The following is a 19,009-nucleotide window of genomic DNA, read 5'->3' as shown; positions in this document are numbered from 1 at the left end:
AAAAATATGGAACGCTTCACGAATTTGCATGTCATCCTTGCGCAGGGGCCATGCTAATCTTCTCTGTGTCGTTCCAATTTTAGTATATGCGCTGCCGAAGCGAGCACTTATATATCCTTTTTTTTGTGTGTGAGGAGATCAGCCCTGTGCTAACATCTGCCAATCCTCCTCTTTTTTTGCTGAGAAAGACTGCCACTGGGCTAACAACCGTGCCCATCTTCCTTTACCTTATATGGGATGCCGCCACAGCATGGCTTGCCAAGCAGTACGTCGGTGCGCACCCGGGATCCGAACCAGCAAACCCCGGGCTGCTGCAGCGGAGCGCGCGCACTTAACTGCCTGCGCCACCGGGCTGGCCCCAGGCTACTCCTAATTTGCTCCAATACCTGGGAGAACAGAGGTCACCTTCCTTGAGCACATTGGGGTAGTGACTGATGCACACTGTGTGGACCTGCCAAGTGGGAGAGGTGAAATGGCTTCAACAACAGAAACTGCTAATGACATAAATCTGGGAAGGGCCCTGGGCAGGGTAGAAAGCGCAACACAGCCACACATGCTTCCCACATAAATTAGACTTAGGTGGAATCTCCCCTCCATGTTTGGATGCGTGAGATTCAAATCAGACTGATGGCTAGTCACAGAGGCTTTGCTCCATTTTTGTTATACTGAACAAAGGAACTGCACAACTAAGGTCCTTCTCCAGTATGAAGTTTCCAATGATGATTGAGGGTGGAGCTACAGCTAAAATATTTCCTACATTCACTGCACTCATAAAACCTTTCTCCAGTGTGGACACCCTGGTCCTGAACAAGAGTGTGTTTGCAGCTGAAGGCTTTCTTGCGTTCCCTCCAGTTCTGATGACGTTTTCTGCCAAACTCATTTTCGGTGATTTTGTTTGGCCTCTCTCCCTGGTATGAGTGGCCTGCTTATGGAGATAGCCCAAGGTGGCCAGGAAGTCCTTCCCAGCCACCACACAAGTAAAGGGCTTCCTGGACACATGGAATTTGCAGCTCTTCACAAATGAGGCCCTGTCCATGTTGCTTCTGAAGTGTTTCACCAACGTGCTGCTCCTGGTGCCATTGAAGGTTTGCACTGAAATGAAATTGTTTGGTACAGGCTGCTCTCCTGTAAACACTTTCTGCCCACGATGCATTCCATGGTGCTCAGCCAAGAGTAAAATGTGTTTCAAGATGGGGAGACACATATCACAGGGGTGGACCTTTGGATGAAGGGACCTGCCTTGAGAGTCCTGACCTGTGCCACTCCTTCTACAGAAACACTGTTCGGAAGGTACCTCTTTGTTCTCTGCGCTGCACCAACAACCTGAAAGCCAAGAAATGACAGAGAAGTATGTGTTGATGTTGTTGAAAGGAATGAGTCTACACTGACTCGTTGAATTACAACCAACTGAATTACTCCATTGAATTGCATCCAGGAATGAGTCTATGGGATGCTTTTCAAGAAGTGGGAATGGGGGTCTGGTTGTGCATTACTGGGCCTATAAGGTCACATAATGTTAGAGGCCTCACCAGGGGAAGGGCACAAGGACAGGATGTGGCACAGAGAGACAAGACAGGTCTACAACTCCTTCCTCCACCAAAGGCTTTCAGCAGGAACTTGTGTGCCAGTGACATGTAAGACTGTGCAAAGGCCTGTCAAAGCCCAAGAAACTCCAAATGCAACATTATCAGGAGTTCAAGGCCAATTTAAGGATATGTGTACACTTCATGGCATAACATGTGTGGGCCAATGTTGGAGAGCACTGCTGAAGGAGTGGTGAGAGGAATAGGTCAGATGTGGAGTCCGGGGAGGTGGAGATTATCCCTGGGCTGGAAGTCACAGAGGAAATGATGAATAGTAGAATTGACAACTTAGCAAAAGTGTCAATATGGGGAAGGAAAGGTAGAAATGGGGTGTGGCCATTGGCAGTGGCGCCAAAGCTCTGGTTGAACAGGAGAGGCTCCCACTATGATATGAACATGAGCCTGAAGTCATGCCCTCCCCAGCTGCCACTCACCAGGGCCAGGCCCCTTGAGCCTACCCTGCCATGGCTGGGGTCAGGTCCATCCTGTGAAGCACAAAAGACTCTTTCCCCTAGGTCTAGTTGGACAACTACATGAGACATGGAGGACACAGGTACTGAAGGGAAAACCAAACAGGTGAGTGGCCAGCACTGACCGAGAGCAACTCAGCACACAACAGACCACAGAAAAGAGATCTAAACACTACAGAGAACCATGTAGGAGGTCTTGAAAAACAGCTCATGGTCCAGGGAGTAGAGACCATGGCAATGTGTGTAATTCCTGGCACAAACCAGCATGAGGAAACATTAGCTAAAGGAAGGGCAAAAACCTGGGGTACAGAGGTGCCATGGATCTGGACACAGTCACTGGCCAGGGAAAGGCAAGCAAAGTTGGCTCCATTAGGCTCACTGTAAGCTTCTGACCGAGAACCTTTCCCTATGGGGCTTCAGGGCAGTAGGGGTTGGGCTGCAGAGGAGGGAAGAGGCCAGTGCAAACAACGAGCCCTGTCAACCACAGCACCAGCCCAGGGAAATGGGGAAGGAAGCAGTGCCCATGGTGCCACCCCCTGGGGAAAGCAGGGCGGGGGAAGGGTGGATGCAAAGCCTAGACCAGGTCACTGGAAAGGGTGTGAGTGCCTTGCCCAGTGAGGATATGAGGATATAGGTGACAAGCTCTTCAGAATCACCTCATGGTGCAAGTGTCTCTGAGCCTCATCAAGGAACCCCACTCCGCCCAGAAATATACAAGTGTGTCCTCACATATCATAGCACCCTGTCATGATGGGGACAGATTAGATGAGGAGCAGCCTCTCTGAGGACCCACATCCATACTCAGCTTCCTACAGAGTTCCACATCTCAGAGGAGATGCCAGTCCTTGGTGCCACTGATGCCCTCTCTCTCCTCTTGGTCCCATTAACACCCTGGTCAGTCCTCAGCCACAACAGGCAGATAGGTAGGTAGATGCCATCTCTTAGATGCAGTGGGTGTGGACTGCAGATCCCAGCCCCACCTACAAGACAATAACTCTAGGGCCCCCAAGATAATGACTCCCAGACACAAGGCAACCTGGCTTCACAATTCCACCTCAGTCCCCAAAAGCAAGCTCACATTTCCTCTTGATATGCACGTCATTCTGTAGACCATGTTTCTCTCACATCTCTGGACACTGGAGTCACCTTCCAACAGCCACCATCACCTCCCTGCTCCACCCTATGGCATCTCCCTGGACGCATGTATGTATTTGGTACATGGCATCCAGAGAATGCTTGGCAAATTCAAACATGATTCGGCACAACCCAGACCTTTGATGGATCCCACTGCCAGGGAAAGCCATGATTGCTGCTTTGAAGGCTCCCCTGCCTGCCTCTGATCCTTCAGTATTAGCCACCCACAACCACATGTGAGTTTGAGGCACCCATGGCCCTCTTCCACTTCTGTGCTGTGCTTGCTGTCCCCTCAGCAGCCACAACCCACCACTCTCCACCAAACCTTCATTTAAATCCCAGCCCCACTGGTCCCCATGACAGGCATAGTGACTCTCACAGATGATGACCTTTGCCCCTGACCTTATCCACCAGCAAGACTGAAACACCTCAGACCCTAACAAAGCTCACCACACAATTCTGTTGATTTCGTACAATAGTGAATAACAGCAGCCCAGACTCGGTGTCATCTTGTCTCAGTTTCTCCTACGCCTCTGCATCCACCTCATGTCCACTCACCCCATGGAAGCATTGGTCATCTGCCAGACCATCGTCCTCACTCACCTACCCCCTTCATGTCCACTAATTTCCTTCATCTGTGTTTGTGCCCACCACCCTCAACCATGTGCCCCAGCAAGAGACCCAGTCCTTGGTACCACCTACTTCTTCCCGACATACTAATAGTCTTACCACCATGACATAAATTCCCAATCCTAAATGTGATCCAGAGCTCCACCCTGGCCCACACAATAACCACCACTTGTGGATTTATCCATCCTCAACCCCTCCCCATATTTCCAGACCTGTTGTGTCCACCTGCCCACTTCACGACTTCACTCCCAGTTCTCTAAAACATCTCAGACTTTTCACAGGGCCAAAATAAAACTCCCGATATTCCCAGTGAACAGTAGTCTACAACCAACTTCCTATCCCAGTTGATGGAGCTTCCATCTGATCAGCTGCTAGGACTAAAAACCCTTAAGTTATTCCTGACTACTCCCTATGTCTTCCTCACCTAAAACATCCAAAATCTACTTGGCCCTTCTACAAGAATTGACCCAGAATCCATATACTTCTCCCATTTCCAAGGCTACCACTCTGATACATCAACACTCACCTGGAGCATTGCAATAGCCTCCTCCTGGGCTCCCTGCCTCCTCCCTCAACCCCATACATAATCTGCTCTCAGATTTTAATTTGATGGCTTAGTAGTTTTGTCACCCTGTAGTAGTCACACTCTGCACAGTGAGGGTGTGACTCAGACCCTGTACTCTATCAAAGCCAGAACCTACAACACATGTGAAGAAAAGAAAGGTGATTCTGAGAGTTTCAAAAACAAATTCTCAAAGTGGAGCTTTCTTTACACTTAGACAAATTAGAATTAAATTTTGGATACTAACAGACATGGGACACCATCATAGGCACAAAAAAAATCCTCACATCATATGTGTGCTTTTGAAAAATGCAGTAAATGAACAACAGATAACTTTGAGGATCTTGAGTTAGGCCAGGTTTCAAAGTCAATATTTGTGACAACAATGAAAAGATTCAACATTTCAAAGTAATGGCATCCCATTCAGAGGTCATCTAGGTAAGCCATTGAGCACTTACTAAAACTTGTAGCCTGTGAAAACTGTTACTGAACCAAAGTATGTCCGCTTCTTGGTGAGTTGAAATCAAAGCCTTTACCAGAAATAGTTGTCACACAAAGTATAATTTATTTGCAGCAGATAAGGAGACCATGTGGAATTATTTCCCGAGCTCTGGCTCCCTGAGCAAGGGAAACCATGGTTCTTTTATTTCAGATGGGGAATGAATATTCAAAGGGAAGTTTCATCATCACATGTAGAGGTGGGTAGTTGCTCACGCAGGTGCAGTTTTAAAACGTGCTTCAACATACATCACATGTTATGTAGGCCTGAGCTCCTCCTGGGGTGGAGATCTTAACATTAAAATGAGGCAAAGGTAGGGGCCGGCCCCGTGGCATAGCGGTTAAGTGTGCATGCTCCGCTGCTCGTGGCCCAGGTTTGGATCCAGGGCGTGCATCAATGCACCACTTGTCAGGCCGTGCTGTGGCAGCATCCCACATAAAGTGGAGGAAGATGGGCACGGATGTTAGCTCAGGGCCAGTCTTCCTCAGCAAAAAGAGGAGGATTGGCATGGATGTTAGCTCAGGGCTAATCTTCCTCACAAAAAAAAAAATGAGGCAAAGCTAACTCTTGGGAACGTCTTGGCCTGTCTGCACAGGCATCGCTTTTTTGGTGGGATTTGGACTGGTTCAGGGCAGCTGGTGATTGCATCTCTCAACGTAACTAGGAAACAGTTAAGTGCTTCCAAAACCTCCTTTGAGTTACTTGGGGCAGATAGTCGTGACAAAACTATAAACTATGAAATTAAAATCTTCAAAGAAAACATGCAGATTTTCAATTTACTATTGGAATATAGACTACTGGTGAAAAAAAACAGGTCTCACTATGGGAAATAATGTTGGTATTGAATTTATTGGAGATAATAAATGTAACATATCAGCAAGATTTATCATTCATAACATCCATGTTACCTAAATACACTGGACTAAAATGCTATTTAGACAATTATGTACTTCATATTTAGTGACATTAAACAGTAATTTACATGATTAAAATTAAAACAAAATCAATTTTCAAATCAATTTTGTGTAAAGCAGACATCGCAAAACTACATTTAGCTGCACATTGTACATTCAATGACAGAGAAGATGATTTTTCAATGACCCAGTATTATGTTCGTAAGTTAGTCATAATAAAAGACAATTGGAGAGAAGTCAAGATGGCAGCATAGGTGGACTCCGAACTCACCTCCTCCCACGGACATAGCCAATTTACAACTACTCTTGGAAAAATTACCTCTGAGACAGAACTGAAAACTGGATAAGAGAAACGCCTGCAAAAAATGACAATCCTAATTGAGACGGAAGAGGCAGAAATTCCCTTCTGGAGAGAAAAAAAATGCCATCTTCACAAAGCACCACACTTCACGGCTGCCCGGGAGCAGCCCAAAGGTATGCAGCCCTCCCTGGAGGAGTGGGGCCCTGAGCCAGGGAGTGTGCCCACTATAGGCATTTTGTGGACCCGGCACAATCGAGATGAGTGCCATAATGTCTGACTTTTCTTGCTACTAAAACATTGGGGAGTACCCTCAGAAAAGCTGGTTCACAAAGAAATAGAAACCAGCTCTTACAGGGCCCATGCAGAAACTCACCTGTTTCAGAAAGCATCCTAAAATCACCAAAAAGAAAGGTGCACTGTCCTTTGGTGAAAAGAGACTCACCTGATAGGCTCTGAGTGCATCTCAGTGAGAGGTGAGACCTCTCCAGGGACTGAGACATTGGTGGTGGCCATTGTTGTGGCTTGGTGTGGGTGTGCTGACATGGACACTGGCAGATGCCATTGGAGTTCTCTCTGGGGCCTGCTAGCCCAGGGTCTGCCCCAACCACTAGAGCACCAATTTAATCCAGCTCAGCCAGGGTGGGCAGCCCACCCTAGGGACTGGCCCCACCCAACAACAAGCCCTCGGGCAACTTGTGGGCCTGCATAGATTGGTGATTGGATTCTCTGCAGCCTGGCAAGTGGGCCCACCTCTGTGGGGCAGGCTGTGCACGAGGAGCAGGTGGAGAGTGTCGGGCAGTGGTGGAGTGTGTGGGGCTCCCACCTTGGAGAGACTGGATCCACTTCAGGAGGTCAAAGCAGGTGCGTGGTGCAGGACTATGGTGACTGTATGTGTGGACCTGCGGGTGGTGGGGCTTGTCAGCTGGAGAAGACTTGTGCTTCTCAAACAGCCACATAGAGGATCAGCCCCACCTTCCAAAGCCTGAAACAATTGGGTGTTCCATTGCCTGAGGCCAGCCCTACCCAGCTGCAGTCCTCAGAGAGCTGACAAGAGACCCAAAGGATGGAGGCTTATAGCAATTGTAAGCCCCTGAGCCTAACATCATGCCATGCTGGGGACCTACTCACTTAATAGAAATACTGAAACAAGAATGTCCTATTAGAACTTGCAGCCAACTGTGCTGGGGCTCCCCATACCTGATAAAGAGACTGAAGGGCCCACAACAACTACAAGCAGCTGAGCATTACAACAGCTGGCCAGGAGCATAACTCAGCCTCCCTGGGCGCCTACAGGGAGAACAACCATGCCACAACAGAAGGACACATGTAGCCCACATAGGGGTCACTCCTGGAAAATTCAGAACTGAGGGAAGCACACTGCCGGGCCTCATAAGGCATCACTTATATAAGGTCAACTCTCCAAGAGCAGGAGATGTAGCTGAACTACCTAATACATAGACACAAGCACAGGGAAAGAGGCAAAATGAGGAGGCAAAGGAATGTGTTCCAAGTAAGGGAACAGGACAAAACCCCAGAAAAGGAACTAAGTGAAACAGAAATGAGCAACCTACCCAACAGAGAGTTCAAACAAAGAGTGTTAAGCTCACAGATCTTTGGAGAAGAATGTATGAACTCAGTGAGAATGTCAACAAAGAAATGCAAGATATAAAAAAGAACCAATCAGAAATGAAGAATACAATACTGGAAATGAAAAATTCACTAGAGAGACTCAAAAGCAGAGTAGAGGATACAGAAGAATGCTGTATTTGTGAGCTGGATGAAAGACTAGAATAAATCACCCAAGCTGAACAGATAAAAGAAAAAAGAATTAAAAAGAGTGAGGACAGTGTAAGAGACCTCTGGGACAATATCAAGTGCACTCACATCTGTGTTATAGGTGTCCCAGAAGGAGAAGAGTGAGACAAAGGGGCAGAGAATCTGTTTGAAGAAATAATAGCTGAAAACTTCCCTAACCTAAGGAAGGAAACAGACATCCAGGTACAGGAAGCACAGAGAGCACCAAACAAGATGAACCCAAAGAGGCCCACAGCAAGACACATCATAATTAAAATGTCCAGAGTTAAAGATAAAGAGAGAATCCTAAAAGCCGCAAGAGAAAGACAGATTACATACAAAGGAAACCCCATAAGGCTATCAGCTGACTTCTCAGCAGAAACCTTACAGGCTAGAAGAGAGTGGCATGATATATTTAAAGTGTTAAAAGAAAAAAACCTACAGCCAAGAGTGACGTCAGCATCACAGCAGAGTGAGCTTTCCCGTAAACTCTTCCCCTGATAAGATACAATAAAAAGGATAGTCACAGACCAACCAGGGGCTCTTACACAGCAAAAAGGAGGATCGGAAAGACCCACACTGCCTCACATCTGAGAGTGTATGTGCAGGGGCCCCCAGAGGAAGTGGGGAGAGGTAAGGAGAAATCCTCTCCCTCCCAATCAGATTGGTGATTCAGGTCCACAGGGCTCCCAGATAGGGGGGAGAGGCGGCCCTCTGTGGGGAAACCATAGCTCTTTGGGCTCTCTCAGCCAGTGGGAAACTCCCACACAGAGGACTCAGAACTGCTGCAGGGGTGCCATCAACATTTGAGCACCCCAGGAGAGCAGATAACGAGGGGTGAGTGAGAAGTCCCCCATTCCAGGGACCTAGCGGGCAAAAGAGAGAGCTCTCACATGACTGACACTGCAGCTCAGCCAACCAGACAGAGCGGCAGGGCAGATCACAGGCAGGTGGCCACTGCCATGGAGCAGCCAGGGCAGAGTGTAGGGGCTCAGATTACACAGCCCTTAACCCCCACATGGTGGTGGCAGGTGGAAACTGCAACCAGATATTTCCAGGATGAGGAAAAACAAAGCGAATCCAAGAACCACTATGCAAAGGTACCTTAAATTGCCAGATCAGAAGGAAAATGACAAACACCAAGAAATCAACCCCGAAGGCACAGAAATCCATAACCTAAATGACAGAGAATTCAAAACAGGTATTATAAAAGAGCTCAATGAAATACAAGAAAACAGAGATAAACAATTCAACGAGATGAGGATTTTCTTCACTAAAGAGATTGAAATCAGAAAGAAAAACCAATCAGTACTGATGGAGATGAAGAACACCATGGAAGAGATAAAGAAGAATCTGGAATCTTTAAAGAACAGAGCTGACAATATGAAGGAAAGAATTAGCATTATAGAGGATAGGAATACAGATATGCTCCAGATGGAGGAAGAGAGAGAACTAAGACTAAAAAGAAATGAAGAAAGTCTCTGAGAAATATCCGACTGAATTAAGAAATGTGACATAATAATTACAGGTATTCCTTAGGGAGAACAGAGGGAAAGAGGAACAGAGCCTATTCAAGGTAATAATAGCTGAGAACTTCCCAAATCTGCAGAAGGAGCAGGAAATACCAGTAAGTGAAGCCAATAGGTCGCCTAAATATGTCGAGGGGCAAAGGCCCACTCCGCAGCATATAGTAGTAAGGCTGGCTAAAGTCAATGACAAAGAAACAACATTAAGGGCAGCTAGACAAAAACAAAAAATAACGTACAAAGGAGCTCCCATCAGGTTCTCAGCGGATTTCTCACAGAAACTTTACAGGCTGGGAGAGACTGGAATGATATATTCAAAATACTGAAAGACAAAAACTTTCAGCCAAGAATACTCTATCCAGCAAAAATATCCTTCAAGTATGATGAAGAAATAATAATTTTCCTAGATAAACAAAAGCTAAGGGAGTTCATGGCCACTAGACCTCCACTACAAGAAATGCTCAAGAAGGCCCGCAGGCCTGAAAAAAAGAAGAAAAAGGGAATACAAAGCTTGGAGCAAGGAGAAAAATAGGTAGACAAAATCAGAAAAATAGTAGATCTTTACCAGAATAGGTTAGCAACCACTTAAATACCAAAATCAAAGATGAAAGGAAGGAAAACACCAAAAATAAATATAACCTCATCACTGTAAACCCACACCCACAAGACAAGATAGAATAAATTGTAACAAGAATAACTTAGAAGGGGAAGAGGAAAGAGATCAAATTGACTTAGTATAAGGAAATAAGGGGCCATCAGATAATGGACTATCTCATGCACAAGATTTAACCACTAAACAAATAATCAAAACAAAATCATATATGATAAAGAGAAAACTAGATGAGTCATAAGACAGAACAACCAAACTGAATTGGCAGTCCAAAACACATAGGACAAGAAACAAAGGAAATGCAACAGAACCAGAAAATAAGTGACAAAACAGCAACATTAAGCCCTCATATATCAATAATTACTCTAGATGTAAATGGATTGAACTCTCCAATCAAAAGATACAAAGTGGCAGGATGGATTAAAAAGCAAGACCCAACAATATGCTGCCTCCAGGAAACACATCTCAGCTCTAAAGACAGGCACAGGCTCAGAGTGAAAGGATGGAAGACAATACTCCAAGCTAATGGCAAACAAAAGAAAGAAGGTGTTGCCATACACATATCTGACAAAGTAGACTTCAGGATAAAACAGGTTAGAGAGACAAATAAGGGCAATACATAATGATAAAAGGGACACTCCACCAAGAAGACATTTCAATTATAAATATATATGCACCCAACATAAGAGCACCAAAGTACATAAAGGCACTGTTTACAAACCTAAAAGGAGATATTAACAACAACACAATAATAGTAGGGGATCTTAATACCCCATTTACATCAATGGATAGATCATCCAGACAAAAAGTCAATAAAGAAACTGTGGACTTAAATGAAAAACTGGATGAGATGGACCTAGTACACATATACAGAGCACTCTATCCAAAAACAGCTGACTACACATTCTTCTCAAGTGCTCATGGAACATTCTCAAGGATAGACCATATGTTGGGAAACAAAGCAAGCCTCAATAAATTTAAGAAGATTGAAATCATAACAAGCATCTTTTCAGACCATAATGCTATAAAATTGGAAATCAACTATGAGAAAAAAACTGGGAAGGTGACAAAGATGTGGAGATTAAACAACACGCTACTAAACAACCAATGGATCATTGATGAAATTAAAGGAGAAATCAAAACATATCTGGAAACAAACGAAAATGAAAATATGCCATACCAAATCATATGGGTTGCAGCAAAAGCAGTCCTGAGAGGGAAACTCATGGTGATACAAGCCCACCTTAAAAAACAAGAAAAACCCCAAATAAGCAACCTTAAATGACACCTAACAGAACTAGAAAAAGAAGAACAAACAAAGCCCAAAGTCAGGAGAAGGAGAGAAATAGTAAAAATCAGAGCAGAAATAAATGAAATTGAGACCAAAAAAACAGTAGAAAGGATTAATGAAACAAAGAGTTGGTTCTTAGAGAAGATAAACAAAATTGACAAACCCTTACCCAGACTCACTAAGAAAAAAAGAGAAAAGGCTCAAATAAATAAAATTAGAAATGAAAGAGGAGAAATTACAATGGATACCATGGAAATACAAAAGATTATAAGAGAATACTATGAGAAACTATATGCCAACAAATTGGACAATCTAGAAGAAATGGATAAATTTTTAGACTCATACAACCTCCCAAAACTGAACCGAGAAGAAATAGAGAATCTGAACAGAACAATCACAAGTAAAGAGATTGAAACATTAATCAAAACCCTCCTAAAAAATAAAAGTCCAGGACCAGATGGCTTCTCCGGTGAATTTTACTAAACATTCAAAGAAGATTTAATACCCATCCTTCTCAAACTATTTCAAAAATAGAGGAAGATGGAACACTCCCTAACTCATTCTACGAGGCCAACATCACCCTGATACCAAAATCAGACAAAGACAATACAAAGAAGGAAAATTACAGGCCAATATTGCTGATTAACATAGATTCAAATATCCTCAACAAAATATTGGCAAACTGAATACAGCAATACATTAAAAAGATCATACACCATCATCAAGTGGGATTTATATCAGGGACGCAGGGATGGTTCAATATCCGCAAATCAATCAACATGGTACACCACATCAACAAAACGAAGAATAAAAACCACATGACCATCTCAATAGATGCAGAGAAGGCATTTGACAAGATCCAACATCCCTTTATGAAAAAAACTCTCAACAAAATGGGTATAGAAGGAAAGTACCTTAACATAATAAAGCCTATTTATGACAAACCCACAGCCAACATCATACTCAGTGGGGAAAGGCTGAAAGCCATTCCTCTGAGAACAGGAATGAGACAAGGCTGCCCACTCTCACCACTCTTATTCACCATAGTACTGGAGGTTTTGGCTAGAGCAAGTAGGCAAGAAAAAGGAATAAAAGGAATCCGAATAGGCAACAAAGAAGTGAAACTCTGACTATTTGCAGATGACATGATTGTATATATAGAAAACCCTAAAGAATCTGTTGGAAAACTATTAGAAACAATCAACAACTACAGCAAAGTTGCAGGGTACAAAATCAATCTACAAAAATCAGTTGCATCTCTGTATGCTAATAATGAACTAACAGAAAGAGAGCTCAAAAAGATAATACCATTTACAATTGCATCAAAAAGAATAAAATACCTAGGAATAAATCTTACCAAGGAGGTGAAGGACCTATACAATGAGAACTACAAGACATTATTGAAAGAAATCCATGATGACATAAAGAAATGGAAAGATATCCCATGCACGTGGATTGGAAGAATAAACATAGTTAAAATGTCTATATTACCTAAAGCAATCTACAGATTCAATGCAATCCCAATCAGAATCCCAATGACATTCTTCACAGAAATAGAAAAAAGAATACTAAAATTTATATGGGGCAACAAAAGACCCCGAATAGCTAAAGAAATCCTACGAAAAAAGAACAAAGCAGGAGGCATCACAATCCCTGACTTGAAAACATACTACAAAGCAATAGTAATCAAAACAGCGTGGTACTGGTACAAAAACAGACACACAGATCAATGGAACAGAATTGAAAGCCCAGAAATAAAACCACACATATACGGACAGCTAATTTTCGACAAAGGTGCTAAGAACATGCAATGGAGAAAGGAAAGTCTCTTCAATAAATGGTGTTGGGAAAACTGGACAGCCACATGCAAAAGAATGAAAGTGGACCATGTGCTATCGCCATTCACAAAAATTAACTCAAAATGGATCAAAGACCTGAAAGTGAGACCTGAAACTATAAAACTCCTGGAGGAAAATATAGATAGTACACTACTCATCATCAGCCATAAAGGGATCTTTTTTAATTCCATGTCTACTCAGACAAGGGAAACAAAAGAAAAAATAAACAAGCGAGACTTCATCAGATTAAAGAGCTTCTGAAAGGCAAATGAAACCAGGATCAAAATGAATAGAATGAATAGGGAACCCACCAGCTGGGAAAAAATATTTGCAAAACATATATCTGACAAGGGGTTAATCTACATAATAGATAAAGAACTCACACAACTGAATAACAAAAAAACAAACAACTCAATCAAAAAATGGGCAGAGGAAATGAACAGACACTTCTCCAAAGAAGATATACAGATGGCCAATAGGCACATGAAAAGATGCTCAACATCACTAATCATCAGGGAAATGCAAATCAAAACCACACTAAGATATCATCTTACACCAGTTAGAATGGCTTTAATCACCAAGACAAAAAGCGACAAATGCTGGAGAGGCTGTGGAGAAATGGGAACCCTAATCCGCTGCTGGTGGGAATGCAAACCGGTGCAGCCTCTATGAAAAACAGTATGGAAATTCCTCTAGAAATTAAAAATAGAAATACCTTATGACCCAGCTACCCCACTACTGGGTATCTACCCAACGAACCTGAAATCATGTCTTGACATGAGTACAGCCATGTTTGGCTGCTCCATTGAGCTATAGCCACCAGCACACAAAGAAATATAAAGCTGCTTTCTGTGTGGTGGGAACTGGCCTTTTCCTGGGAACTGGTTTTTCCCACGGAGAGAGTTGCAAGTTGTAACATTTCAAGACTCTTGGAGCATCGTAGCTCGGGATGGACTGGCCATCTGTGCCCGGCTAGGACGATAACCAGAGGGAACAATGCACGTACACAATTACTGGGCTGGGACATTAGCCAGGAGGCTCAGTGCACGTACGCCACTGATAAGCATTTGTGCATGGAAACACTAAATGCTTGCTCTGCAAACTCTGTAATTGCTTACTCTGAAAATTACTGATGGTATAAAAACTGCTGGAAACTGAGTCCTAGTGAGAGTTCCACCTGTGGAAGGGACGCCTTGCCCAGGACGTGTGATCCCTGCCCAGCCGCGTCGATTGACAGGACTCTCCCAGCAATGGGGCGTGGATGTTGTGAATAATTGATTTATTGTGAAGTAATTGATCTGATGTGTTCTCTTTTCAGTCCACCTGTTGTTTCTCTTTCCGGTTGATTTGTGTCATTTCCCTTCAGTCCATCTGGTGTTTCCCTTTCCAGTCGAGCTGATGTTTTTCCCTCTTAATATTTGACCTATTCGAATCCGTTTGCAGACTCTAGCCTTGACTATCCTCTATATAATAAAATATACCTTCAGTCCATTTGTTTGGAGTGGAAAGTTTCTTTTATGTCTCCAATTGAATCCTCGAAGCTCTCATAACAAATCAACAATCCAAAGAGGCTTATGCACCCCTATGTTCATTGCAGCATCATTCACTATGGCCAAGACATGGAAGCAACCCAAGTGTTCCTCAACTGAAGATTAGATAAGGAAGATGTGGTATATATATACCATGGAATACTACTCAGCCATAAGAAAAGACAAAATCGTCCCATCTGCAACAACATGGATGGACGTGGAGGGTATTATGTTAAGTGAAATAAGCCAGAGAGAGAAAGACAAACACTGCATGATTTCACTTATATGTGGAAGATAAACCAACACACGGACAGATAGAACTGTTTGGTGGCTATGGGGGTGGGGGGGGGTGGGCACAAGGGGTGGAGGGATGCACTCGTATCGTGACTGACAAACAATAATGTACAACAAAAATTTCACAATAAAAAGAAAGACAAAAAAAAAATACTTGAAACTGACCTTTAATGGTGGTTAAATTTAGTGGTCAATAAAATAAAGTAAATTTATTTCAATTGAATGTTTAAAAGAAATCTGATCATTTCATCCATGTGAATAAACAGTCAGTGACACATCATGTCTCCTCTGGAAGGCTTTTGATATTTGAGCATCCGTCAAGACCTGGCAGAAGAAAGATTTACTATTTCCTCTGCTTTATCTTACACACACACACTGACAAGAGATTTTCACATATTGAGGTATATGGGGTAACTATTCAGGCTCTGCTTGAACTAAAGAAGTCTGACTTATAGCCTATCAAACATACTTTGTACACCTGGTTTAACTATTAAAGAATGCACTCTCTTAATACAAGAAAGCATACCTCCCCTCTTGGTAATGCCCTATTGGTAACTCCCTATTGATAATGACCTTATTAGTCCCTTTCCCTACATCAGGGTCATGTTGACCTGCTAATTTGCTACTGAATACCTCTTTGAAACTTGGATGAATATGTATCCTGGGCACGTTTATTATGTTCTTTGTTCTAAACAGGTATATGACTGTACTGAAAACCATGCTTCTCTGGAACGTTTTCTGGAAAAGGCCTTCCCAGGTTATAATACATTGGCTCAAGTAGAACTCACCTTGTTTCTCTTATCTGTAGAATGGTTATCGGTTATTCTGCATGGACAACATACAAACACACACACACACACACACGCACTTTTCTTAAACCCCCTTCAGTTCTTTGAAGCCTTGAAAAACCTCTACGATCTAGATATTTCTAGGATTTTTTCTTTCCATTTGAAAGGACCTTCACTAAATATGCTTAGAAAATGCAAATAAATCTTTTGAGTATCAGCTTACAGTTCAAATCAGCAGTTTTATAAGGATAAATACAAATCTAAAAAAGAAAAAAAAAAAAACCCTGAGGCCAAAAGGGATAGCCACTACTACCCATTCAACACTTTTCTTAGAGTATTTGTATTTGCTTTAGAAAATGTGTAATTGTGAATTCTTCCTCTGCCCCTTGGAGATATATGTAAATTTTTTAAAAGCTAAATAAGCCTCTTGCCGGTTTTACAGCCCAGTAGTTTTTTCTTGCAGACCTGAGCCACATCGCTGAAATGTAACCATGGGAACAGCTCGGATCACGTCTCCCAGTCTCCATGGAAGGGTAGGAGCCTAACTTCAGCAGAAGCCTGGGTCCAACTTACAAAATTCCCTCCTGCCATAAAGACATGAGAAATTTATTTTTCCTTAGGATAAAGGCAATTGGCAAACACCAATGGCCATTCAGCTTACGAGGTGAATTTAAGATGGACTGTGTGTGACAAATGTGCTGTCAAGTCCTCTTACCTGAGGGCTAGTTATTGTTTATCTTAAGAACATGTGTATCCTGGGTTGTATCTGTCTGACTATGTAAAGGCTGAGAGTTCTTAATGACTTTACGGTCTCTTTAGTGGGTTGCCCTTGATGCACATCACATCCTGTTTCATGCTTATTCAAGAATATAACTGTTTTCTACTTGTGTGGAGAGGTTTTTTTGGTTAGCGGGAGATTTTTGTTTCTAATTATATTTCCCCAACAGTTTCTACCTCAGAACTCCAAAACACTGGAAATGCCCAACACGGTATTATCAGGAAACACTCAAATTTCAGCAGTGAATACCGCCATCACTTTAGAAAGTCATCTTTGAGTAATTACTATTATTTTTACATTTTTTATTGAGGTAAAATAGAACATAAAATTGGCCATCTTAACCATTTTAAGTATACAATTCCGTGGCATTAAGTACATTCACGTTGTTGTGCAACTATCACCACTATCCATCTCCAGAACTTTTACATCAACCCAAACTGAAACTCCAAACTCAGGAGACAAAAATCTCCCTTCCCTTCTCCCCCAGCCCCTGGTAACTAATCCTCTACTTTCTGTGTCTATGAGTTTGACTACTCTAGATACCTCATAGAAATAGAATCATACAACATTTGTCTTTTCTGGTCTAGCTTACTTCACTTAGCATAATAGCTTCAAAGTTCTTCCATGTTGTACCATGTGTCAAATTTAATTCATTTTTAAGGCCGAGTAATCTCCTACTGTATGTATACACCACATTTTGTTTATCCATTCATCCATCCATGGACATTGGGTTGTTTCCACCTTTTGCCTATTGTGAATAATGATCCTGTGAACATTGGGGTACAAATATCTGTTTGAGTCTCTGCTTCCACTCTTTTCAGTATAGTGGAATTGCTGGATCATATGGTAATTCTAAGTTGAATTTTTTCAGGAACTGCCATACATTTGAGTAATACCACGTTCATTGAGTTATATCATGTTCAGTTTTTGCGAGTCCACTAAGAGTTATAATTTTTATTCAATACTGAATCTCAAAGTCCTTGCGTATAAGCCCACAAATGTTGAGAAAAGTAATCTAACAAATGGTGGGATGTTATGGAGGGAAGTTATGGCACAGAGACCATGCTTGGAGCCTTTGTGTTCCTTGCCCAGCAGACAAAGCAAAACTTTGAGATGCGGGTATCACTGAAAATGAATGCCAGGGGGCTGAATGTTGGCAAGCCTAAAGACACCAGGACAGAGGGGCTGGCCCTGTGGCCTAGCGGTTAAGTGCACGAGCTCCGCTGCTGGTGGCCTGGGTTTGGATCTCGGGTGCACACCGATGCACCGCTTGTCATGCCATGCTGTGGCGTTGTCCCATATAAAGTAGAGGAAGATTGGCATGGATGTTAGCTCAGGGCCAGTCTTCCTTAGCAAAAAAAGAGGAGGATTGGCATGGATGTTAGCTCAGGGCTGATCTTCCTCACCAAAAACAAAACAAAACAAAAAAAAGACACCAGAACAGAGGTGTTCATCAGCTAATGGCTTGGCTTCACAGCCTGGGTCATCCAAAATGATAGAATAGCATATAGACAGTGCAAGGAGACAAACATACTCACCAGGATCAGGGTGGCACGTGTGGCTCTGGCCTCATAGGAGGGTCTGGGGAAAGTCTGTTGTTGTGAATGTCGTAGACTCACTGCTTGTACCTGTGCAGGATAGAGATTATGGAGCCACTGGTCCAGACCATGAGACCCAAACACGTACCATCAGTGAAGGAGTAAATGACTGCAGCTCTGTAGAATATCAATCTCTCAGGAATGGGTGAGGAATAGTATCTATGAATGCTTTCCACACGCATGTTTTTGCTGTTCTCTTGGTCAGTTACATTCACAGTAATAAACATATTTAACAGGAGATGTAGGATCCAGCAGATGGAACAGTAGAAGCCAATGCACACTGTGGATCTCATTCTGAGCTCCATCCACATAGAGAAACTGGGGCAGAGTGTAATGGCCAGAAAACCACTAAGGAGAAAGGTGGTGCTGAGGAAGCCCACCCCCCGCCCACTTTGTGTAAATAGAAGACAAATTTACATCCAGTATCATTGGGAAAACATTTCAATCCAAAAGCCGCCACTGTCTGAGGGATCCCTTTAGAGAAAAGAACCAAGTTGTTAGCTAAGACCAGCTGATTGAGAATCAGGTCTGTGGGTCTCACGATGCATGCATTGAACAAAGTAACATTATAAAGATAAAGGAGTGAACAATTTCCAAGGACTCCAGCACCAATCTGAGTGAGGAAGGTATGACCCCTCTTTAAGTTAATAGAAATCAATCCATCCATTTAGAGGAGATGGTGAAGTTTGATTTTATTTGAATCAGAGGAATGTGGAGACTGAAAGAGAAAATTGGGTTACTCTCATTACATCCAGGAAGTGTCTTTTCTTTTTTTTTACTTTTTCTTTTTTAAAATTTTTTGTTTATTGCAGTAACATTGGTTTATAACATTGTATAAATTTCAGTTGTACATCATTATACTTCTATTTC

General features: G+C 42.8%; 1 non-coding gene and 1 pseudogene across 1 annotated transcript; both read right to left on the bottom strand.

Moving 5' to 3' along the window:
• LOC131398002 (U6 spliceosomal RNA) lies at positions 1–107 on the bottom strand. Its single transcript, XR_009216801.1, has one exon. It is a non-coding gene; the product is annotated as a U6 spliceosomal RNA (small nuclear RNA).
• A 16,606-nt stretch (positions 108–16,713) lies between these two features.
• LOC131397755 (vomeronasal type-1 receptor 1-like) lies at positions 16,714–18,806 on the bottom strand (annotated as a pseudogene).
• Positions 18,807–19,009: the final 203 nt, after the last annotated feature.

The sequence above is a fragment of the Diceros bicornis genome, chromosome 34 (genome assembly GCF_020826845.1).
Source record: "Diceros bicornis minor isolate mBicDic1 chromosome 34, mDicBic1.mat.cur, whole genome shotgun sequence".
NCBI classification, from domain to species: Eukaryota; Metazoa; Chordata; class Mammalia; order Perissodactyla; family Rhinocerotidae; genus Diceros; species Diceros bicornis.
Note: the sequence above shows the minus strand (reverse complement) of the source record. Positions and strands in the feature narration are given on the sequence as shown.